We start from the raw sequence: 24,876 nt of genomic DNA, 5'->3' as shown, positions 1-24,876 counted from the left end.
CTGTGAGCTAGATGGATCTCCGTCACGAACGGAAGCCCGCGGCGCTCCATATCCGCGCAAAGTCACTGGATTACCAAATGCCGAGGCCCTGACGGAGCTCCACGGCCTGCAGCTAGCCGCGATCTTTAGCTAGCAGCTAACGAAACCACTCACATTCTACCTAAACCTAAAAGCCAAAAATGGCGTACGCCAAAAAACATTTAGATTTATAAAATCTGTGCGTACACACATCTGTAAACAATGTTCACTTTATAAATCACAGATTACCCACAGGTGTGCGTATGTTAATCAGCCTTTTATCCCGCCCTGTACATGCCCATTTTTAACCATAAATAATCAATGCAAAGCACCTCATGAATGCTGATCAGTATGTTAATGACCCTGGCAGTTGTTCTTTACGCCGAATCATGATGACTGGGAAAAGTGTCTGTGTGTGTGTGTGTGTGTGTTTTTGCATGTGTCTGTCCGCCTGTGTGTGTTTGTGTGTCTTTGTACTCTGAGAAACTCCGCCTTGCTATGCATTATCCCTTACATTTAATAGTCCACATCTAATTTTCCTGTTCTGGTCTATCATTGTAGAGGTAGTTTTAATTCCAACTAGGTTGTTAAGTAGAGCTCCTCTTTTGGTTACCTTTGATGTAACTGATCTGAGTCGGTTGACAGACACCGTGGTTATTAGACAAGGAGTGGGCGACTGCTCCAACGGAAGCACAGAGAAGCGCGTAGCACTGCACCTCTGATTACACACACACACACACACACACACACACACACACACACACACACACACACACACACACACACACACACACACACACAAATTTTCTAATGAAGTGTTTGTTTTATCAGTTCTGTGGAACCACACCTGAAGAAGAAGAGAGTTTAAGGAAGAAGTTTGGATCCAGAAAAAAAGCTGAACACACACAGAGACACACATACACACACATACACACACACAGACACACACACACACACACACACACACACACACACACACACACACACACACACACACACGTTACACCGCACAGATTTTAATCTTCCATTGAAGGAGTGATCGGAATGAAAGTATGAGCTGATACAAAAAGATAAAGACGTTTCTATTGTTCAGCTGTAACGCCAGGAGACACACGCATTCTGAACAGGAGGAATGCTGCAGGACACACACACACACACACACACACACACACACACACACACACACACACACACAAACACAAAAACACAACAAACACACACACACACACACACCCAGCAGGGCGGGTCAGTGAACTGTAGCTGTGATGTATAATTGAAAAAAAAAAAAAAAAAAAAAAAAAAAAAAAAAAAAAAAAAAAAAAAAAAAAAAGCACAAAAACACACAAAAAATATTTGTACTGAAACATCAGCATTTAAGTTGACTTAATATTTTATTTAATAATTCATAAACTATGTATTATTTTCAAGTTTAGATTGTGTTGTGGATTTAATTCTAAGAAAGAAAGTGTATTTTGTACTACTCCATAAAGGATGCTGAAGGCAGCATTCACTGTGAGACAATAAAAACCAGATAAAGGTCTCAGCCACAATCCTGAAGACAGCGTCCAGTTCTTGTGTCTCTCAGCTCTACCCCCCCCCAACACATCAAACACACAACAGAGTCCCGGAGCAGTGTAGAGAGGCATCTCCAGGCACCAGGCGCCCACACAAATATACGACCTGAGTTTTCTATTTATATATTAAGTTTTAGTTTGCTGTCATGAGTTTATAGACTGTTGTTCCTCCATCATTTAATAATAAACCTGTTGTTGTGTTTCTTCTTCTTTTGGGGTGTCAGTCTTCCAGCAGTTTGGACTCTTTGGAGTTGTGTCAGTGCGTCCAGCTGCCATCAGAGTGCTGACTGACAGCTTCTGTAACGCTGCCAGCTGCTTCTAACTGGCTGAACTACAGCTCAGACCGGCCCTCTGCTCTGACGTCATACTGACATTTCTAGGTTTGGATTTAAAGGAGGGAGGAAGTGATGAAGACAGACAGCAGTAGGGTCTGTCAGTGTCTGCAGAAGGAGGAGGAGGAGGTCTCTCTGACCTCATCTGGACGGGACTTTAACAGCTGAGCAGCCTAACAGGTAACATTACACACCTCTGATCTGACAGGTAACATTACACACCTCTGATGGAGAAACTCTGCTGTCGCTCCGTATATTTGGGGGATTCATAATATACGTCAACACTGGTGTTTACTGCTTGTAGATTTGAATATTCACTAATTAATTTACTAATTATTCTGTGATTTGTGACCTTTTCTCCAAAATGAGCCTTTATATGTTCAGTGAAGTCAGATTTAATCAAAAGGAAACAAGTTAGATTTGAATCACTTCTCTTCTGAGGAATGAGGGCCTGCCAGACTGAATATATTTTACTCTCTGACTGAAACTTTATCAGCTGGTTTAATCTCTGACAGAACTAAACTACACGCCCACAGCTGGCTGTAGTCTTTACCTGGAGACAAAGTTAGGAGAATGCATGTTGGGGAGGCGGGGCCTGTGTTGTATTTGATTGGCAGGTGTGTGTATCCAAAGTGTGAATGTGTGTTGGTCTGGATTGGTGGAGAGCAGATCAGTCTTTTAATCCTCAACTACAGACTGAATGAAAACACATCCAGAGGTTTCTGAAGAGACAAGTTACAACCTGCAGCTGGTCTCTGGCAGTTACTGGAGACAGGAAGTCCTAATATGGGCAAAGAGGGTGTAGCCTGGGTGGAGCTGAGCTGTGATAGGCTGGGACGGTTTGTCTTCTTCAGGTAGGACAGCACCAACCAGAACGTTTAAATAAACCTTTTGCTATGTTTTGTCAAGGCTGAATGTGTCAAATTCAGAATAGGTGAAATAACACTGCATGAGAAAAACTGCATGGTATTATCATAAAGAGGTGGTGTATGTACAGCGTAGACTTGTTGGTAACCCATTTACATTCAGTTATCTAGGGGTCAGAGGTCAAGGGACCCCATTAAAAATGGCTATGCCAGTTTTTGTCTTGCTTAACTTTTGGAGCATTATTTACTGAAGCTCTTCTCCTCCTGGAAGAAGTATTCAGACCTAGTCTAATCATCTCAGCTGACTTGTAGCCGTTATATTGTCGGCTAGTTTACTTTAGAATCAAACATCAGATTTATAAACGCATATGTGTTTTGTGTGCAGAAATCTGAATGTGTAAAGTAGTAAAGCTGTAACAGATGAATGTAGTGGAGTAACTAAAGTAACTAGTAACTAAAGCTGTAACAGATGAATGTAGTGGAGTAACTAAAGTAACTAGTAACTAAAGCTGTAACAGATGAATGTAGTGGAGTAACTAAAGTAACTAGTAACTAAAGCTGTAACAGATGAATGTAGCGGAGTAACTAAAGTAACTAGTAACTAAAGCTGTAACAGATGAATGCAGCGGAGTAACTAAAGTAACTAGTAACTAAAGCTGTAACAGATGAATGTAGTGGAGTAACTAAAGTAACTAGTAACTAAGCTGTAACAGATGAATGTAGTGGAGTAACTAAAGTAACTAGTAACTAAAGCTGTAACAGATGAATGTAGTGGAGTAACTAAAGGAACTAGTAACTAAAGCTGTAACAGATGAATGTAGTGGAGTAACTAAAGTAACTAGTAACTAAAGCTGTAACAGATGAATGTAGCGGAGTAACTAAAGTAACTAAAGCTGGAACAGATGAATGTAGCGTAGTAACTAAAGTAACTAGTAACTAAAGCTGGAACAGATGAATGTAGCGGAGTAACTAAAGTAACTAGTAACTAAAGCTGTAACAGATGAATGTAGCGTAGTAACTAAAGTAACTAGTAACTAAAGCTGTAACAGATGAATGTAGCGGAGTAACTAAAGTAACTAGTAACTAAAGCTGGAACAGATGAATGTAGTGGAGTAACTAAAGTAACTAGTAACTAAAGCTGTAACAGATGAATGTAGTGGAGTAACTAAAGTAACTAGTAACTAAAGCTGGAACAGATGAATGTAGTGGAGTAACTAAAGTAACTAGTAACTAAAGCTGAAACAGATGAATGTAGCGGAATAACTAAAGTAACTAGTAACTAAAGCTGTAACAGATGAATGTAGCGGAGTAACTAAAGTAACTAGTAACTAAAGCTGTAACAGATGAATGTAGTGGAGTAACTAAAGTAACTAGTAACTAAAGCTGGAACAGATGAATGTAGTGGAGTAACTAAAGTAACTAGTAACTAAAGCTGGAACAGATGAATATAGTGGAGTAAAAAGTACAATATTTCTCTGTGAAATGTAGAAGTAGAAAGTGGCATGAAAAGTGTGTGTGGGGGGAGTGGGTGGTAGAGCGAGGGAGAAGTGAGAGAGTGAGAGAGTGACGATGATTATCTTGAGAGTGAGTAGTGACTAGAGTCCTAGTGAGAGAACCAAAGTGTCTCCCCTGTTCTTTCTGACCACGATGTGAGATCTGGAGCAGGAGAAGTTAACCCTCTCCTTGATTTCATGTTGTTTATGGAGAAGGAGAACCAGGAAATGAGTCGGGGGGGAAATGCAACGTTTTTTTACATTTTTCAAGAGGTGACGTCAGGCTACAGCATAGGGTCCGGTGTAGATGCAGAGGGGTCTGCAGGGCTACGCTGTCGATTCTACGCACAACTATAAAATGGCCTTTAGTATTACAGTATATGCATTAAAAAAGGTGTGTATGAAGGCGTTATGCCGCCCTACGCGTTATTGTAGGCCCAGTTTAATATGGAACTTCATTTCATATATAGGGGGTCCCTACCCTGTCTCTCTTTCAGTTAAGGGGTCCATGGTTTAAAATCGTTGAAGAGCCCTGATTTAATCCAATTTAAACATGAATGCTTGTTTGTCAGCCTTTGAGAAACATGGCAGTGAGAATTAATTCTTTCCTCTCTGTTGAGCTCAGTCTGAAGCTGACAGGAAACAACAGTTTAGACTATAATTAGTAACAGAGACACAGCTAACAGGACCAACCGGTCTGATCAGGGGGAAACCAGCACCCCTGGGTCACATGTTAGACACCGCCTACACAGTCTGTCATACAGCGGCCATGTTGGGACTCAAACTGCAGATGACTTTCTGGAGCCTCAGCAGTGAGACACAAATACGTACAAAACATCTTATAGAAAAGAAAGACTTTAAGATTATTTTTAGTCTTTTATTGACAGAATCCAGTTGAGATCAGGGATGTGCTCAGACAGGAAAAAGGAGGAACTGGAGGTTTTGGAGTTGGCTCTATATCTCTATACATAAAATAAGAACTAATTCTCAACGCTATGCACAGCAAATATACAATACAATATACTGTGCTTCTATCATTGATTGAAACATTTGTTTTTAATAAGTTATTAGCCTTCTCCAACTTAAACCTCTGATAAAATACACCTGCAAAAAAATCTCAAACAAGAAGCAATGGAGATGCAGCAGGTCTTGTGTGTTTCCAGATCGCTTCTCTGGTTGTTTTATTAAAAAACTCAAAATCATGTAACCATAACTCACATATGCTTTAAATCATGTCAACAGAACATTTCAGTTAGTTTTTTTCGATTGCTAGATGACAGGGGGCACAACTAGACTCATGTGCAAAACTCTAACTACAGTCTACACAGCAGCAGTTCATGTAGACCAGACTCTAACTACAGTCTACACAGCAGCAGTTCATGTAGACCAGACTCTAACTCCAGTCTACACAGCAGCAGTTCATGTAGACCAGACTCTAACTCCAGTCTACACAGCAGCAGTTCATGTGGACCAGACTCTAACTCCAGTCTACACAGCAGCAGTTCATGTAGACCAGACTCTAACTCCAGTCTACACAGCAGCAGTTCATGTAGACCAGACTCTAACTCCAGTCTACACAGCAGCAGTTCATGTAGACCAGACTCTAACTCCAGTCTACACAGCAGCAGTTCATGTAGACCAGACTCTAACTACAGTCTACACAGCAGCAGTTCATGTGGCCCAGACTCTAACTCCAGTCTACACAGCAGCAGTTAATGTAGACCAGACTCTAACTCCAGTCTACACAGCAGCAGTTCATGTGGACCAGACTCTAACTCCAGTCTACACAGCAGCAGTTCATGTGGCCCAGACTCTAACTCCAGTCTACACAGCAGCAGTTCATGTAGACCAGACTCTAACTCCAGTCTACACAGCAGCAGTTCATGTGGACCAGACTCTAACTCCAGTCTACACAGCAGCAGTTCATGTGGACCAGACTATAACTCCAGTCTACACAGCAGCAGTTCATGTGGACCAGACTCTAACTCCAGTCTACACAGCAGCAGTTCATGTGGACCAGACTCTAGATGGTTTTTCATTGCTTGAACACTCTACACACTTATCCCATGACTTTAACCACAACACTGTAAATTTACAGCACTTTGTTCAAATGCTAACACGCTGCTATCACGACTGTTAGTTTTTCTTGATTGCTTTGACGCAGCAGCCAACTCAAACTCCACATTTTTCAAAACAGTTAACACACAGGCCGAAACAGTGGCACTCATGGTCAAAATGACACATTTTGTTTGCAAAAGGCTCTAACCGTGCCAAAACATTTAAAATATGCAACAAAAGCAGATTTTGCCTTCAAACAAGACAACGTGCAAACAAGTGTATGAGCTCTTCCAATCAACCATTACACAGTGGACAACAAAATACTAAATACAGCACTCAGTGAGAATCAGTGCACCATTGCTTGTCATTGTAGACTATTACTGGACGTAGCTTTTATGCCATTGACATTTGTTGTCAAATTTACCTTCTTGCACATGTGACGGCCCTGTGTAATCTGGCAGGGCCTCTCTGTGGGAGTGATGCCTCTCTGGTCTTACCCATCTTTGTTTCCATCCTTGTTTGAGTTGATTGCAGATCTGGTGCACCTGGGAGCTGGGAGCTGATAAAGCTCCACCTGGTCAGACTAGACTTCTCTCTCTTCACTACCATCCAGACCTGAACCATGGCCTGATCACCACGCCTTCCACATTTTGTTTTGGGTTTATTAATGTTAGTTAAGTTCTGTTTAGTTTATTCTTTTGTTAAATAAATTACTTTTGATCATTTACGATGCCTTGCTCCCTCTTTTGTCATGGCCTTTGAGCCAGGTTGTGACATTTGGATCCAGAATCATAAGTGCAAATTTTATTGATTCCATTAATTATTTTCAAACTGTGGCTGAAAACTGAAATACTGTAAATATTACAAAAAATACATGTAAACCAAAATGAAATCTATTATAGTAAAAGAAATTAAGAAAATAAAATATATTACAGTAAAGTAAACATTACTGTAGAGTATAAGAAATAGCCACTATTGATATTCAGTCTCTTCTGTCTTGACGATGGGGCCACATGGCCTCCTCCACATCACATTCAATATCCTCTCTTGCAATGCACTGAGGGAAAAATCTTCTTGCATGCCTTATCCAACCTTGACATTTCTCTGCACCCATTTCTTGGGCAGCAACAGTCATTGCATTCAGCAAGGGCATCTGCTCATAGGGACGCTGATCATAAACCTTCCACCTCCAAGCACAGAAGAACTCCTCTATGGGATTAAAAAATGGGCTACATGCCGGAAGGAACTGCATCATCATCCGAGGGTGTACTGCAAACCACTCATTGACAAGGCGAGAGTGGTGGAACGCCACATTGTCCCAGATAATGACGAAGAGTGGCATGCCAGGCCTCAACAGCCCTCTCTCCTCAGGTGGGATCAGCCTGTCATGAAATGCATTCAGGAATGTTATGAGGCGCTCTGTGTTGTATGGGCCGATAGTGGGGATATGGCATAGGACACCATCATTGGAGATGGCAGCACACAGGGTTATGTTGGCACCCCTCTGTCCTGGAACTGTGACAGTGGCCCTGTACCCAATGAGGTTCCTTCCACGTCGCCTCACTTTACAGAGATTGAAGCCGGCTTCATCAACATAAATGAAGACATGATATGCCCCCTCAGCTTCAAGCTCCATTATTCTCTAAGTAAAAAAAAGGCAAAATTACAATGAAAAGTGACTCCAGTTGACTCTAATTGCAGGATATGACAAGGAATTACAGTATACTGTAGTAATGTTTCCTTACCTCCACATATTGGCATCTGGCCTCCTTCACAATGTCGGAGTTCCTTTGAAATGGAACTGTATAGAGCTGCTTCATGGCCTTCTTAGGCCAGTGGTGGTCACGCTCACATTGTTGGTGTTCCTAAACATGCCCTGATCTGCAATCACTGCTGCCCTGATTTCACGCAGCCTTATGGCATTGTTTGCCACAACCATGTTCACAACGGCTACCTCCTGCTCAGCACTAAAAATTCTCCCTCTACCACAAGAGAATGGTAGCCTTTGGATTCTATAAAGAATACATGTAATGGGAATGAGGGAACAATTACATAAAGTATTTCACTGAAGATATTTTTGTATATACAGTACAGCAACATTACCTGTTTTCCTGTCGAAAAATTCTGACAATGGATGGAACAGTGTTTCTGTTCAGAACAGGTTGGACTCTTTGTCCAGCTTCTCTAAGTGAAAGGCCATGATTGATAACGTGATCAATAACATTTGCCCGAATTTCATCAGAAACCTGAACCCTTCCAACTATACCTCCACCTCGCACTTGGACTCCTCTTCCTCAGACCCCTCGGAACCCTCGGACCCCTCTACCTCTCACTCTCACTCTTACCTGCCTTTGACTTCTTCCATCCATGTTGGCAAAGAACAACACAGACGCTGCACCTTTAAGGCCTGCAGACTGACTGCTAATTGAAGATTTGTGTGAAGGAGTGTCAAACAGGTGCTTCAGTGATTTCATACTGATGGAGGTAGTTTCTAATAGTTAGGAACAGATAGCTTCTGTTTGGTTACCATAGCTAAAACAATGGAGTTTGGACTGCTTGAATGATGTCCGTGTTAACTGTTCTGAGAAAGGGTGGAAAATGTGTCAATCCAATGAGAAAGGGTGAACACATTTGCAAGAGGTGTCTTCTGCTCTGCTGAGACAGTGATGATGAAAACCCAGTAGATCCCAGTTTCTTTAAGCAGGTCAAAGCAATCAAGAAAAACTGTAACCACACATTCAAAACAGAATAGATTTCAGTCTGAAAGCCTAAGCAGGTGTCTTGTTTTAGACTAATAAGTGAAAATATACAGTATTTATACAGAGAATTTTTTGTATACAAACACCAATAGGAATGAAACAGTTATACACTGTACCGTTTGAGAGAAACAGGTAAAAGAGCAAAGATACCAACATGTCCAGGTAAGATGTCTGAGGTTATATACACAGCTATAAAAAAAAAAGAAAAACACTATACCTTTACTATAGTAAAACTATGTTCTTCCTGTGTGCTTCCTGTTTTTCAGAAAGTAATGGAGATGAAAGAAATGGAAACACCACATCCATCTGTAGTTAGAGATGATGAAGACATCCAGTGTGATGAAGAAGAAAAGTTGCCCCTTGATGCTGGAGAGAAGTAGAATTAGTCACACTATTCATTGTTACTGTTATACTTTAGTATTTTTCCCCAGTAATTCCATAAATTACTAGAGACAAAATACTAAAGTATATTGAAGCAAACTTCTGATTTTCATTCCTTCTTGTTTACCTTAAACGTACAATATGTAACTTTCTGCCGCTAGGGGTCTCTCAACCAAAACAATGGACGGTAAAACTGGACTTTTGATGACGTTGGGAAGTTGCGTGGAATTATGGGAGTTTTTAGTGTTAAACACCTTCGCTGCCGGTTAGAATATATATATATATATATATATATATATATATATATATATATATATATATATATATATATATATATATATATATATGTCAATGGTTAGAATGCATCAATGCTAGAATGCATCAATTCACGGACGTGTTTACCCATTCAAGTTTATTCACGTTACGTTTAGTAATGTTTATTCATGTTATTGTAATAAAATAGCTGCAGTTTCCCCAACATAATTACGTTTTTCTTGATTAGATTTTTATTAGTAGCTGAGTTGTAACGCTAGCTAGCTACTAAACGAGGCTGAGAGACGGCTGTGGGTGGGGATTGTCGGGGGAATCTCCGCGACAGCGAGCCAGGACGTTCGATGCCGGTTGTGCAGCAGCAGAACATCTCCCAGCTGCCCGGAATTATCTCCCCTTCACTTTTCAGTAATCTTAACTTTTTGTTTTGGTGCTTAACTCACCTTTTGTCGGGTTAATTTAGCTAACCGTAAAGACAGCTAAACGCGAAGGGGGGAGAAATTCGGCAGGGAAGAGATTTTCGGCACATACGCCGGTAGCGCTACGTAGGTGTAGCTAACGCTATGGATGGCCGCTGTTGTGACTCGATGCTGGGTCTGATATGGTCTGTTTCCCGACATTTAATTAAACTGCCATTAGCGTCGTAGGCACCAGGCACTGGAGATAAGTTCTGGCCGGGGGTTGCTGTAATGAAAGTAGCTGGCTGATAGTTGACTGGGGGCTAACGGTAACTAGCTAGCTATATGTCCGGCGCTGTTACGTCCCGGTCGGGGTCCGGGCGGCTAGCTGGCTAAATTAGCATGAGATTAATCGTCTATCTATACAGCTAACGTTAACATTACTAGTGAAGTTATTCGTGGGCTAGCCCAGTCCTGTTAACTGTGGTCGAAACAGTCATACTAAAAATAACTTTATTAGTGTGTTGAACAATATTGTAACCTCATAATGTTACCCACAAAGCATTAGCATCAACGTTAGCACATTGTCGTAACGTTAAGCTGGTATCGATATTGAACTTTCAAAACAGATAAGGTCTCTGTTGTATTACTGTGATAAAAAGTGGGATGTAATTAATCACAAAATGATGCTGTAAGTAAAAAAAGCAGTTTTTTTGTGACATTGTATGATTTACAATTACTCCTGAACGTATCATCTTGGTGCCAATGTTCTGACAGAAGTTAGAGTAACTGGAGGGTGAAAGGTTATATGACGCCACTGACGGGTGACTAAAGGAAACGTGCCGTGTCTGAAAATAAAATAACAGATTTCTCTGGGTTTGACATTTGGTGGAAACATTTGGGATAGTGTAAGAACACAACTCATCAAAATATATAACATAGGTATGGTCGTTTATAGACATTTTAAAGCAGAAATGTTACATATTGTACCTTTAAGTAAAAATTGGTATGATATAAAATCTATATCTTTTCCTTAAAGAAACTATTGATTAGTGTCAAGTCACTTCAATTATTCAAACTGTAAAGATGAAAAGTTTGTAATTTGTGTATTGGTGTTTGATGCTAGTGTTTCTACTCTCAGTGTGTTCTGAGTGACGGTGTGTGTTATCTCAATGTGTGTGTGTGTCTATGTGTGTGTGTTATCTCAGTGTGTGTGTGTGTCTCAGTGTGTGTTATCTCAGTGTGTGTGTGTGTGTGTGTGTGTGTGTGTGTGTCTCAGTGTGTGTTATCTCTGTGTGTGTCTCAGTGTGTGTTGTCTCAGTGAGGATTGTTCTGAGTGTGTGGCTGCTCTGAGCCTGTTTTGAGACGTGTGTGAAGAGTTGTGTTGCTTTGAATGAGTTGTGCAGGAGATGTGAACTGATTAGCTCAGGTGACTGTTAGCAGTGCAGACTGTAGTTTGAGTTTAGCACATGTGGCTCCAGTTGTGACCAGGGTTAGTTTAACAATCGAAAAAAACCTGTAAATCAATGGGTCCCTGGGACCAATGGGAACATGGATCACTCAGAGCAACACTCTTTCAAATAAAATGAATCAAATCATGTATTACTCCATGTTTGAATTCAGATGCACTTCCATGATTCCATTTTCATCAGTTCATTTTTGTCACTTCCACCCTCACAGATCGGTAGATGTGTCAAAAAGTCGTAGAATTATACATTCACACATTTGTTCTGGTGGTTAGGACTCACGTACAATAATTTCCTTAAAATAAGATTAGTTTTTGCCTTGACACATTTATTAGTACCTGTTAACATGTGAACATGAACCAAATGTAGGGGTCCCCCTCCTCAACCCTGCAGGGGTTCAACAGGAGGATGTTGAACCAGTAAACCAGATTCACAGATCAATAAGGAAACTCAAAGACAGGAAATGTTTTGGAAATTGATTGACTCCCTAACGAAGGCTTGTATGCTGAAACGCGTCGGAGTACTTTAAGATTTATGATGACTAAGCCATAAATAAAGGCTTTGTATTATTCTAAAAGAGAGTGCCTTGGAGTTTCCTTTTTGGTTTCTACATTATGTTTATCCCATCCAAAGAGCACCTCAAGCTAACTTTTTGAGTCCTGGAAGCGCTCCTCTACAGACATTTGACAGATTCACAGATCAGTTCGGACATCAATAACTGCATATTTATAATGTCTAATGTAACATTCTCCTATGTCTTTATATTGTTTCTTCCTCGTGTTGCTTAAAGACTATTGTTTTTATATTTGCCAACACATAGATGTTGATGCTTTGGCAACATTGTTATCAAAACTTAGATAATAATAAAGGCCATTTGACTTTCAATTAAAAAATTGAGAGAGGGAGAGATGGAGAGAGAGAGATTTTGATCTTACAAAAATACTTTATTTACATATTTATAATTTGTACAATTTCACATTTTAATAAAAGTGCTAATACTTTAAAATATCAGTATGTGTTTAAAAATATCACTTGGTAAAAATTTGTGCAAAAAACAACTCTTCATCAACAATGGAACAAACAATATTATTAAACCACCAACGCTGTTTAAAAGCATCAATGTCTCCAATGTGTTTCTAAAACCTGATGTTACAGAGCCAGACAGCAATTGGGCAATGTGCAATACAGAAGTTATTGACCACAGCATGTGCAATCTTTATCAAAATGAAGTGCAATACGAGGGGGAGGATGTGTTGTGGGTTCTATTCTGTTCTTCTGTGATTGTGAGGAAAGGTAAGGGGGGGGGGTTGTTATTGTGTGTGGCTATTAGATGTTCACTGACGCATTGGATGAGATAATGTATGATTATGTTCTATGTACACTACCGGTAAAAAGTTTTAGAACACCCCAATTTTTCCAGGTTTTTATTGAAATTCATGCAGTTCAATGTCTTACTGTACTCTGAAATGAAAGAATAGAACACATGAACAATTTAAGTTAAAAAAGAAATCATGGAATCAATTTACAAACCAAATTGTATTCTAAATTAAATCAAAGTAGCCCCCTTTGGCAGATCTAACAGCTGAACACACTCGTGGCATTCTTTCTACAATGGAAATCAAATATTCTTCAGAAAGTTCTTCCCAACTCTGTTGCAGAAGTTCCCATAAATGTGTGGCACTTGTAGGTTGCTTTGCTTTCACTTTTCTGTCCAGTTCATCCCAAACCAGCTCAATGGGGTTTAAGTCTAGTGACTGTGCTGGCCACTCCATGTTTTTAAGCTTACCATCTTGTTCTTTTATGCTAAGGTAGTTCTGGCATAGCTTGGACTTATGTTTTGGGTCATTATCTTGCTGAAGGATGAACCCCTGACCAACTAGGCCCATACCAGAGGGTACTGCATGGTGCTGCAAAATGCTGTGGTAGCCGTTTTGGTTCAGGGTGCCTTTCACTCTGTACAAATCCCTGACCCTGGATCCAGAAAAACAGCCCCAGACCATCATGCTTCCTCCTCCATGTTTGACAGTTGATGTCACACACTGAGGAACCATCCTTTCGCCTACTCAACGGCGTACAAAACCCCTGCGTGATGAACCGAAGATACAGTGCCTTGCGAAAGTATTCGGCCCCCTTGAACGTTTCGACCTTTTGCCACATTTCAGGCCTCAAACATAAAGATATAAAACTGTAATTTTTTGTGAAGAATCAACAACAAGTGGGTCCCAATTATGAAGTGGAACGAAATTCATTGGCTATTTCAAACTTTTTTAACAAATAAAAAACTGAAAAAGTGGGCGTGCAAAATTATTCAGCCCCTTTACTTTCAGTGCAGCAAACTCTCTCCAGAAGTTCAGTGAGGATCTCTGAATGATCCAATGTTGACCTAAATGACTAATGATGATAAATAGAATCCAGCTGTGTGTAATCAAGTCTCCGTATAAATGCATCTGTTCTGTGATAGTCTCAGAGGTCCGTGTAAAGCGCAGAGAGCATCATGAAGAACAAGGAACACACCAGGCAGGTCCGAGATACTGTTGTGGAGAAGTTTAAAGCCGGATTTGGATACAAAAAGATTTCCCAAGTTTTAAACATCCCAAGGAGCACTGTGCAAGCGATAATATTGAAATGGAAGGAGTGTCAGACCACTGCAAATCTACGAAGACCAGGCCATCCCTCGAAACTTACAGCTCATACAAGGAGAAGACTGATCAGAGATGCAGCCAAGAGGCCCATGATCACTCTGGATGAACTGCAGAGATCTACAGCTGAGGTGGGAGACTCTGTCCATAGGACAACAATCAGTTGTATACTGCACAAATCTGGCCTTTATGGAAGAGTGGCAAGAAGAAAGCCATTTCTTAAAGATATCCATTAAAAGTGTCGTTTAAAGTTTGCCAAAAGCCACATGGGAGACACCAAACATGTGGAAGAAGGTGCTGTGGTCAGATGAAACCAAAATCGAACTTTTTGGCAACAATGCAAAACGTTATGTTTGGCGTAAAAGCAACACAGCTCATCACCCTGAACACACCATCCCCACTGTCAAACATGGTGGTGGCAGCATCATGGTTTGGGCCTGCTTTTCTTCAGCAGGGACAGGGAAGATGGTTAAAATTGATGGGAAGATGGATGGAGCCAAATACAGGACCATTCTGGAAGAAAACCTGATGGAGTCTGCAAAAGACCTGAGACTGGGACGAAGATTAGTCTTCCAACAAGACAATGATCCAAAACATAAAGCAAAATCTACAATGGAATGGTTCACAAATAAACATATCCAGGTGTTAGAATGGCCAAGTCAAAGTCCAGACCTGAATCCAATCGAGAATCTGTGGAAAGAACTGAAAACTGCTGTTCACAAACGCTCTCCATCCAACCTCACTGAGCTCGAGCTGTTTTGCAAGGAGGAATGGGCAAAAATGTCAGTCTCTCGATGTGCAAAACTGATAGAGACATACCCCAAGCGACTTACAGGGGGGGGGAAGGAAAAAAGGGGGGGCTAAAAAGTATTAACTTAAGGAAAAAGGGCTGAATAATTTTGCACGCCCAATATTTCAGTTTTTTATTTGTTTAAAAGGTTGAAATATCAAAGAAATTTCGTTCCACTTCATGATTGTGTCCCACTTGTTGTTGATTCTTCACAAAAAATTACAGTTTTATTTCTTTATGTTTGAGGCCTGAAATGTGGCAAAAGGTCGAAAAGTTCAAGGGGGCCGAATACTTTCGCAAGGCACTGTATCAAATTTTGTCAGTCCTCAGCACCTTCTTCCAGTCTTCAGTAGTCCATTGACGATGTTTCTTGGCCCAGACAAGCCTCTTTTTCTTATTCTGATGTCTTAGCAATGGCTTTCTTGCTGCAACTCGACCTATCAAACCTGCAGCTCCAAGTTTTCTCTTTACAGTTGAAACTCCTATACACAGCAGACAATAAAGGCTTACTGTCAAGTCCTACTCTTGTTCACCATCCAAAGGACACAGGGACAACTCAAATTTCCAACTCAATCACTTTTATTTTGCTTGTGCTTTGTCAGTTGATTGGTCTGTTCAGTGATTTAGGTTGTAAACCTTTAAAGACAGAGAACAGAATGTTAACATTTTAGTTAAACATATTAAACATTCAATGAATTTAACTTACATTAGAAAATATTAATGAACTTAAAGTAGTTTAAACCTTTAAACATTAATAAACTTAGTTTAAATATTCAATTAAACAATTTAAATAATCGTTAACTGAATTATCCACAAACTGCAGACTTCTTTACAAATTCATTAACAAAGGTTTAACATTTAACTTAATTTAACTACAATATCTTTAACTTGTTACTATACTTTTGTATCTTATACTTTTACTTTCTCAAACTGGAACATTGTTTTAGGACAAGCACATTTACCACAGAATCAATTAACCACTGTGTTCCTCAACCAATTTACATAGCAGATAATCATACCTCAAACATACTAAGCAGTATTTTAAACACCATGTGATAAAATAAAACATTTCACTGACCATTGGCGTCTTTGGACTGAACATACGAGTGAACTTGGAGCAACTTCTCTCTGGAGTTTGTTTTTCTGAACGACTGAGAACCTCCATGTCTTAACAGGTGATCCAAATCAGTGATAAAGACTGACCAGACAAGCAGCAGGTTGGCTGCTGCTTGTGCACTCTGGGAAGTGTAGTTCTTTGAGGCTCATCTCTAGGATTCAGCTCAACACCTCCCACTTGAGCTCCTGTTTTTTTCAAATCCAGAGAGGTCACACAAGCCCTTCACACTTCTGCTTGTTCTTCAATGGGAAGTAGAATGACCAGGCGTCTGACATCTCTATGGAGTATTGTGGCTGGGATTTTGGTTTTAAGCCTCTTGGTTCTCTCACTGTTTGCTCTTGTGGGCGCATCTTTGCCATTTGCCTTTGTGATGTGAACAGGATAGCTGGGAAAAGTCTTCACAAGCACATCCCTTACGATGCCTTTGCAGTCAGCATTGACACCAACCACTCTAGCCAGCTTGTACTGTCCTCTCAAGGCATTTTGGTCAGCCAACCAGACCACATCTCCAACAGCCACATTTTGCTCTCTGGTGTGCCATCTATTCCTTATGAACAGATTAGGTCCAGCCAATTGGCTCCACTTCTTCCAGAAATGGCTTAACTCTGCTTGAATATGTTTAAGTCTTTTGTAAGGGTAGCCATCAAACTGGAAATCTCCAGGGTCTCCTTTTGGATTGCCACGTCCTAAAAGCAGGGAATTCGGGGTGATGTACTCTACACAGTCTTCTCTGCTTTGAGTTCTTGCATCGATGGGTCTCTCATTTGCAAGGTTGGCTGCCATGAAAAGAAAGTTTTGGAATTCTCCCCATGTGAAAACGCCATCTCCACCAAGGTTGTTCAACGCCCGTTTCACTACTTTGACAGCTGCCTCCGCTGCACCATTCCTATGGGGAGAGTCTGCAGGGTGGATCTTCCATGACCATTCTGTACCATGCTTGGCAGCTGTGTCTTCAAGTTCAGACTTGTTTAGTTGGTTAAGGAAGTTGTGAAGCTTCTCCAGTGCAGGTCTGGCTCCCACAAAGTTGGTGCCAGGGTCTGACCAGAGTTTCCTGGGGTGTCCTCTTAGTGAAGTGAATCTTTGATAGGCTAGCAGGAATCCTTCAGATGAAATGTCACTCACCACGTCAGTGTGTATGGCTTGGGAAGCCATGCAGCAGAAGACTATTCCCCATACTCTGAGTCTGGTTCTCTTCTTAACCTCATCTTTTACTTCATAAGGGCCGAACAGGTCCATGGTAGTGAACTCAAAAGGTGCAGCTGGGCCAGTTCGCTCTAGAGGCAGATCAGCCATGATTTGTTGACACTGTCTTGCTTTGTTTTTCCTGCAGACCACACAGCTGTCAACCGTTTTCTTGGCAAGTCTACGGCCTTTTATTACCCAGGCTTTCTTCCTCATCCGGAGGAGGGTTCCTGCCACTCCCTCATGGTTTGCTTTGTGGGATTCGTGTGCCAGCAGTGTGGACACCCATGCTTCAAAAGGCAAAACTGGCACTGCTGGCTTATCTTCGTTGAACATCTGGATTCTGCCTCCACAAACTAGCAGTCCAGAGTTCACCTCTTTGTATACGGGCAGTCTGCTAAGAGTTGTGTCTGAAAAAACTGCACCGTCTTGAGCTGCAAGGAAGAGGTCTTTGAGTGCCTCTTCATGTTCTTTGACAGTCAGCACAGCTTGCTTGCTTGGTTCTACCTCCCACTTTGACTGTTTAGGGGCCCGGCCTTTTCTCTTCAGCCACTGCTTAGCAGCCAGACAAACCCAGGCAACGACTCTCACCAGTTTGGACAGGCTACTGAATCTTCTTACATCCACAAGATCTTTAACCCAGCTAGTGGGCTTCCTTCCTAGAAGAAGAGTTGGGTTTACCAGAGGGTCTTGAGTGTCACTCTTTGGACTTTCCTGGGTGCCTTTTTGGTCTTCTTTCTGCTGAATCCGTCTTGCTTGAGCTCTTGTTAATGCACCTGAGAATGCCTTCCTCTGGAGCTTGTTTACACTCTCCCTGGCTTGAGCTGCAACCTCTCCAGATGATTTTATAGGCCACTCCTCCACTGGCCACTTTAGGAATGCTGATCCGTTTTGCCATGTGGAATTCTCCTTCAAATCTTCAGGAGCACCCCCTCTTGTTATGATGTCAGCTATGTTTAGGTCTCCCCGGATCCACCACCAGTCTTGAACCGGTCCAGCCTTCTGGATTTCACCCACTCTATTTGCAAAGAAGGTTTTGTACCCATAACTGACTCTTTGAATGGCTCCCAAGACTGTTTGGCTGTCAAGTAGATGGAACCATCTTTCGATCTTCATTCGAGCATGCTTTTCCACATACTTCTTGATCCTGGCTGCGAAGACAGCACCACACATCGCCGCTTTTACAGCTTCTCCCTTCTGATCCAGGGGTGTCAGCTTGGCTTTTGATTCAACAAATCGAACTTTAGTGCCTTGACTTGTCTCCCATTTTAAGTACATCACAGCTCCATAGGTTTTGTCACTTCCATCAGAGAATGTGATTCCCCAAGGTTTCCCTTCCCAGCCAGCTGGTGTGAGGCTCCTGTGGAATTTCACCTGTCCAAGCTGCACATATTCTTCAAAAAGCTGCATGGCTTCTTCTCTGAGGCTTTCTGAGAGAGGTTTGTCCCAGGTTTCTTGGGTCAGTTTCCCACCCCCTCCCTCTTGGAATGCTTTTCTGACAAGAATTGCTCCCTTCTGTTTGGCAGGTGTGACTAAGCCAATTGGGTCGTACAGTCCAGCCACTTGGCTTAAAAGAGCCCTCCTAGTCAGTGGATTGGGTGTCTCTGTTCTCACTTCTTCCTTGAGAAGATCGTTTCCAACTCTCATCTTCTTCTTTCTTCTGGAAAAGTTAACTGAGGTTAACATGTAGAGCTTGTCTTCATCTATTTGGTAGCCGATACCCAAGGCTTTGTTGTCCTCGTCCCTCATTTGATTTGGAAGGATTAAGGTTTTACCTTGTGTCTTCGTTGGAACCTCTGTCTCCATTCCTTGCCTCCCACTTTGCCCTGACCGGACCCACGGTTTGAGGAAGAAACCTCCAGCTTTCAAGATCTCTTCAACATTTGCTGTGAGCTTGTCAAGTATATTCAGGTAATTTTGGGAGGTTAAGAAGTCATCCACATAACTGTCCTCTTCAATGACTCTGCGCTCCTCCTCCAAGTCAAGGAATTTGGGCAGGCGTGCCGTTTCCCTCATAGCCAGCTGAGCAATGCAACCAGCAGGTCTGTCCCCAATGTTGACTCTGGTAATTGCATAATCACTTATCTCTTCATTCGGGCTGTCCCTCTAGAGGAATCTGTGAAGGTGCATCTCACGCTCCTCTAGCCATACAGAGTTGTACATCTTTTTGATGTCTCCTAGAGATGCATATGTCCCTTCTCTGAACCTCAGCAGGACAGCTCTGATAGGGTTGAGAACGTCTGGTCCCTTCAGGAGAAGATCATTCATACTCACGCCTCTGTATTTCTGGCTACTGTTCCATACAATACGAACTGGTGTTGTCACCGAATGGGGGTTTGGCGCCACCAGGTGGCTTACGTACCACACTGGTCCGTTCCACTTGTCCATGATTTCTTTGAGTTTCATGGCTGCGCCTCGTTCGACCATTTCATGAATTTGGGTAGCATATGCGACTTTCCATTCAGGCTCTCTGTGTAGTTGCTTTTCCATCCTTAAAAAACAGGCCTGGACTGCACCTTTGTTGTTTGGGAGAGAGGATGGATCCACCGTCCACGGATACTTCGCATCCCAATGTGGAGCTGGTGTATGAGCATCCACCTTCTTCTTGTGGGTGAGGCCTCCTTTAATGATCTCCAGCTCCCTCTCCTCTGCCAGGGTCATTTCTTTTCCTCCTGGTGGACAGTTTCCACATCGGCATCCTCCACATCTTGGCTCACATGCAGCTCCGATGCTGTCCCAGTGCCACCACTCAAGGAACTCACGGTTACTGGCAGCCGTAAACCTGGTCTGAGCCATGTCCTCCTGCTGTAGCTGGTCTGTGTTAATTGTTGGACTTGTGATTTCTTGATATTTGACAGCTGCTGTCCTCATGGAGCGAGCGAAGTGCGTTTTGGACTCATATGCTGCAACTTCCACTTTTTCAAATAAATCGGGATGTGCTCCACCAACTGTCTTCCCCAATGGACCCTCCCACAAGACGAGGTTTCCAATGATTTTTACCCTCTGGGGAGCGAGTCTTCCCTCTTGGTGGCTTATGAGAAGTTCAACCTCTTCTGGCCTTTCCAATTCCTTCAGGTTGACCTCTGGGAAGAATTTCCTCAACTTCTCAGGTTCAATTACTTGATGCACTCTGGCAATTTCATCCAAGCCATAGCAGACCATCTCATGAGCTCGCTCTGTTCCTTTCGGTGTCTTGACTCTGACTTTGAGGAGATACCTTTGTGTGTTCACCTCCATGGTCATACCACCAACCCCATGCACAACTAAAGTTATCTTCTCATGTCTTAACCTTAGTCTTTCAGCAGCCTTATGGGTAATGTAATTTGTATCTGAAGCAAGGTCAATAAAAGTCCCAATCTTCTGCCCTGCGTTTGCAGTGACTTTCATCAGCATCATGATTACAGGAAGTTCAGAGAGCCCATTTCTCTGCAGCAGCTCAGACTGGCCTGAAGCAACGAGTGTGACTGTGGTTTTGTTGGTGTTGGTGAAAGCCTTTCTGCATCGATCTGCCATTTCTGGGGAAAGTTCAGACAAGATCTCCTCTTGTTCCTCCGTCAGTTTGCTTTCACCTTTGTTGTCCTTTCCACTCTCTCTCTTCCCCTCTATTGACTTCTCCTTTTGGGCAGTGGAAAAAATGGTGGTCTGGGGCACGGCCTTCCCTTTTACAGTCTTTGTTTCTGCATAGGAAAGTGTCTCTGCAGTATCCATCTCCATCATGGCGTCAAAGACATTTTCTGCATGCTCCCAGCTTTCTCAATACAGCTTTCTTTTCAGGTAGCTTGAGTTTTTTGAACTTTCTACAGAAGAAGATTTTGTTGTTATGCCCACTGTCACCACAGACACCACATACCTCATCAAGATCTTCCTTCTTTGTGGTTTTTGTTGAGGCAATCTTTCTGTCATACTTCTTGTCTGAACGATCTACTTTCTCCGCCTTCTCCACAGTTCTGAGCTGTTCGAGTCTCTCTAGTATCTCTTCTTGACTTTTCAGGAACTTCAAGAGCATGACAAAGTGGTTGTCTGGTGTGACCTTGTTTCTGGGTTCAACCACGAACATCAACCAGTCTCTTTTAATAAAGTCAGGCAACTTGCTTTCAATGGTTTTAATTACCAGTGGGTTGTCTATGGCTCCAGAGTTTCCCAACTCTGTGAGATCTGCTAGGGCCTTCTCCACTGACTGTATGAGGTTGATAACCTTTCTTGGCTGGTTCCCCTTCACATGTGGCATCTTCTCCAGCTCTTCAAGAATTTCCACTGTGATGGTTGACTTGTTGCCATATCTGTTTTCCAGGACTCTGAACCTGTCATTGGCGGTGTCGTAGGTTGAAAGTCTGAGGTCTTTTGAGATTTTGTCATCCACACTCTCCAGGAGTTGAATTTTCTTAGCTTCAGGTGATCCGGATGGCTCTCCCTGCTTTTGCAGGCTTTCCCAGTCTTTCCTCCATCTGTGATATTCTCTCTTGCTTCCATTGAAGACAGGTAGAGAGGTAGGCTTGATTCTCACTATTGGTATAGACGTTGCCGGTTGGGGTAGTAGTTTCACTCCTGTGCCTTGCATCGTCCGTGCTGTGGCAAATTCAGCTTTCCTTAACCCTTGTGTTGTCCTTCGGGTCCCAGTGACCCGAAGGACAACACAAGGATTATGTACTTCCATTTACTTTGTTGAGAATTGCTCTCTAAACAAGGGTTAATACAGCACCTTAGTTCTTGTTTGTACAGCATTTTGGTCAGCTTAAACTGTGTTTAAATGTGTTCTAGAAATAAACTTTACTTACTTACTTTAAAAGAAACCGGTTTTAGAGAGCAATTCTCAACAAAGTAAACGGAAGCACATAATCCTTGTGTTGTCCTTCGGGTCACTGGGACCCAAAGGACAACACAAGGGTTAACTCAAGCCTGTGGTAGGATGCTCTTACGTCCTTCACTCTTCCATCTAATTCGTCCTTTGATTCTACAGGGATCCATCTCTCCCATGTTGACATTGCTGAGACGGCCTCTTTTATTCTCTTTTCCAGGAGAGTGAGGTGCACTTCATAGCCCTCCAAATTGGCACTTTCCACAGGTACTTCAGCCGCTTTATCATTGTTCTTTTCTGCTTCCAGGATTGCAACAAGCAGTTCACTCCTCCCATACCTCGACCACAGGTTTGTTTGAACAATGTCTCTTATTTCCGCCAACTTTGTTTCACCTTCATTTACAGATCTATTGATGTCGGCCTCTTGCTGTCCATCAAGACCTGCTTCCTCATCCTCAGTCTTAATGTCAGCCTCCAGTCCAATCCTGTAGTCATCATTGGCATCGAGCATCTTTCTGAAGCAGTCCGACAGCTTAGAGAATTCCTCCTTTAACTCCACTTGAAGCATGCTGCTTGCTCCTCTTGAAATGAAGTTGGCTTGTCTGGTGAAGCTGCCTTTTGCAGTGGTCCTCTCCTTTTTTAGCTGCTGGACCGACTTCCCCAGGACATCTTTCACCATCTTGACTTCCTCTGCGTCGACAGCTTATTTCTGGATCTGAAGCCGTTTATCCTCAGGGCCAGGCCGCTCCGCGTGGTTTACAACTGTCAAGTCCTACTCTTGTTCACCATCCAAAGGACACAGGGACAACTCAAATTTCCAACTCAATCACTTTTATTTTGCTTGTGCTTTGTCAGTTGATTGGTCTGTTCAGTGATTTAGGTTGTAAACCTTTAAAGACAGAGAACAGAATGTTAACATTTTAGTTAAACATATTAAACATTCAATGAATTTAACTTACATTAGAACATATTAATGAACTTAAAGTAGTTTAAACCTTTAAACATTAATAAACTTAGTTTAAATATTTAATTAAACAATTTAAATAATCGTTAACTGAATTATCCACAAACTGCAGACTGCTACACAAACTAAAGAAAAGATAATTTCATAAACTAATTAACTACAATATCTTTAACTTGTTACTATACTTTTGTATCTTATACTTTTACTTTCTCAAACTGGAACATTGTTTTAGGACAAGCACATTTACCACAGAATCAATTAACCACTGTGTTCCTCAACCAATTTACATAGCAGATACGAGTGAACTTGGAGCAACTTCTCTCTGGAGTTTGTTTTTCTGAATGACTGAGAACCTCCATGTCTTAACAGGTGATCCAAATCAGTGATAATGACTGACCAGGCAAGCAGCAGGTTGGCTGCTGCTTGTGCACTCTGGGAAGTGTAGTTCTTTGAGGCTCATCTTTAGGATTCAGCTCAACACTTACCTTATCTTTTCTTATCTTAATCTGACACTGAGAGATAATTCATATGGAGTCTGGTGTATGTGTGTCTGTGTGTTTCTTTTTGTCTGTCTGGTGTGTGTGTGTGTGTGTGTGTGTGTGTGTGTGTGTGTGTGTGTGTGTGTGTGTGTGTTTGTGTGTGTGTGTGTGTATTATGAGCTGTATGATGACTCATCATATCTGATATTTCTCTGCAGAGAGAGCGAGTCTTTAAGCGGAGTGACGGCTGCAGACATGTCCGTCTCCACACAGCTGGGTCTGTTGCTGTGGAAGAACTACACCTACAGACGACGACGGATGGTCAGTTCTTCTCAACTACATTATTAATTACATTACATTACATGTCATTTAGCTGACGCTATCCAAAGCGACTTCCAATTAAGTGCTTTCAACCCTGAAGGTGCAAATTCCAGACAACAAGTAGTAAGTGCAAGTACATTAGCTTTAAATAAGCCAAACTACAAAGAGACAAAGTGCAGCTTTTTTCTCCCTCTTTTCCTTCTTCATGTTTATCTGAAATGTAGTTGGAAGAGATGTGTTTTTAGCCTTCGGTGGAAGAAGCGTAGGTTTTCGGCCATCCTGATGTCAATAGGGAGCTCATTCCACCATTTAGGAGTCAGGACAGCAAACAGTCCTGATTTCATTGAGTGATTAGTTCTTCCTTGCTATGAGGGGGCAGCAAGCAGGTTGGCTGATGCAGAGCGAAGTGGGTGGGTTAGGGTATATGGTTTGACCATGTCCTGGCTGTAAACTGGGGCTGATCCGTTCGTGGCCCTGTATGCAAGTACTAGTGTCAGAAGCAGGCAGCAACTGGTAACCAGTGGAGAGAGTGGAGGAGCGGTGTAGTGTGAGAGAACTTGGGTAGGCTGAAGACAAGTCAAGCTGCTGCGTTCTGAATGAGCTGCAGGGGTTGAACAGCACATGCATGCCAATAAGGAGGGAGTTGCAGTAGTCTAGACGTGACATGACTAGAGCTTGAACCAGAACCTGAGCCGCCTTCTGTGTTAGAAGGGGACGTATTCTTCTGATGTTATGCAGCATGTACAGTACAGGCCAAAAGTTTGGACACACCTTCTCATTCAATGCTTTTTCTTTATTTTCATGACTATTTACATTGTAGATTCTCACTGAAGGCATCAAAACTATGAATGAACACTATTTATTACTATTATGTACTTAAAAAAGTGTGAAATAACTGAAAACATTCTTATATATACATTCAATGAGCTTCATGAGGTAGTCACCTGAAATGGTTTTCACTTCACAGGTGTGCC

The 24,876-nt window shown here is 42.0% G+C and overlaps 1 pseudogene; it reads left to right on the top strand.

Moving 5' to 3' along the window:
• The window catches only part of LOC120566807, a 98,793-nt pseudogene that overhangs the window by 15,295 nt on the left and 58,622 nt on the right, over nt 1-24,876 (top strand).

The sequence above is a fragment of the Perca fluviatilis genome, chromosome 10, assembly GCF_010015445.1.
Source record: "Perca fluviatilis chromosome 10, GENO_Pfluv_1.0, whole genome shotgun sequence".
Classification (NCBI taxonomy): domain Eukaryota; kingdom Metazoa; phylum Chordata; class Actinopteri; order Perciformes; family Percidae; genus Perca; species Perca fluviatilis.
This window is presented reverse-complemented; position numbering and strand designations above follow the sequence as displayed.